Source organism: Buceros rhinoceros, unplaced genomic scaffold, assembly GCF_000710305.1.
Source record: "Buceros rhinoceros silvestris isolate BGI_N320 unplaced genomic scaffold, ASM71030v1 scaffold5281, whole genome shotgun sequence".
Classification (NCBI taxonomy): domain Eukaryota; kingdom Metazoa; phylum Chordata; class Aves; order Bucerotiformes; family Bucerotidae; genus Buceros; species Buceros rhinoceros.
Genome location: NW_010393546.1, coordinates 11,561 through 13,082, shown reverse-complemented (window position 1 = coordinate 13,082; position 1,522 = coordinate 11,561).

The window sequence follows — 1,522 nt, the reverse complement described above, 5'->3', positions numbered from 1 at the left end:
TGCAGCAACCTGCGATCAAGGCCACAGGGGGCTCCTCAAGAGCAGGAAAATTAAGAGAGGCTCAAGAAACTTCTTCACGCAAGAGAGCTACGAGAGCCTCAAGAGAACTCTTTAAGAAAAGGGATCGCTGTGAAATGCAGCTGCTGTGTGTTCGTAGCGCCTGCAGAGCAGGTTGCAGACACCGGTGTACTGCTGACCACCGCTGGGGACTGCAGGGCAAAACAGAGCGTCCCCCCTCCCTGCCTGGTTTGTAAGCACGTACCGAAGCGACATGACCGTATTTGGGACTTCTGATTGCGCCGTTGTCAACAGAAGCAGCGCAATGGTGGTGGTGGTGGTATTTGTTTAGTATGATACTCGTATTACTGAAGAGTTAAAAGAGTTCGGATTATCACCGAATCGTGAACACTCAGGAAGGAAAGCGTTGGTCTACATCCTCCCTGTCAGAATATCTAATTTCTAAAAGAATAATATAAGAAGAAGGAAATCGTACCTACTAACAAGCAGGTGAATAAGACATGCGTGAAGACATGTGATTGAATCTCTTGCTCAGTCCCTTTTTAAAAGGATATCCAGGTCCCTTTGTGTTTTTATGCAATGTCCTCCGCTTTGGGAAAGAAGCAGAATCTCTTGTTTCTTAAATCCGAGATTATTGGGTAGCCTAATCAATCCCTTTATTTCCGGATAGCCTAAATTGTCCTGTGGTCAGCTGGATGTTGTAGCTCCATACGTACTACTTGGACTTTCTCTGTCGATCATGTGAACGCCCGATGGATCACCTTCATAGTCACGCTCCAGATTGAGTCCCAGGTAATGGGAATTTTAAAATTAATCAGAGGAAGAGGATATTTTATTCCATTTTGATTTATTAGTCCTTCTTATCATGCATTATTTATCAAGTACGAAAAATAACTAAAATACTTTAAAGTAAATCTTTTAAATATGGTAAATGCTGTTAGATAAATCAGGTAGATAGAAGAATGCCTGGATTAAGCCAGGAGACACTGTTTCACCAGAATCTGTGCCTTGTATGTTACTATGAGATTCAAAATCCTTCAACGAAGAAGAGGACAGAAGGCACAGGAAGAAACCCCCTAGATTTACTGATGACGTTGCAGCTTGGTTTCAAAGACAAAGACTTTGAAACAGCGATCCAGAAGCTGTGTAAGTCCTAGGAATTCTGTTTGAAATTAAGCCCCACTACGCGAACTCACAAGGTAGCTTTCGAAAGGTGCTCGGGCCAGTTTCAAGACCCAGATCTTGCCAGAGGCCTTCGTCTTCATCAGTACTCCAAATTAAAATTTATTGCAAAAAGTAATTACATGTAATTTCATATTAAATTAAAACGCAAAGCGAGATCCAGACGAGTACTAGTTTGACAACGTAGGAAGGATGCGTGTAGGTACATTATGACACAAATAGATAGCTGTGAAGATAAATACGTGGCTTTGCTCACTGGAGGACCGGAGAGGACGCTGTAGTCGGTGCTAACCTAACTGAAGATACAGGGTGAGGTTCTCTG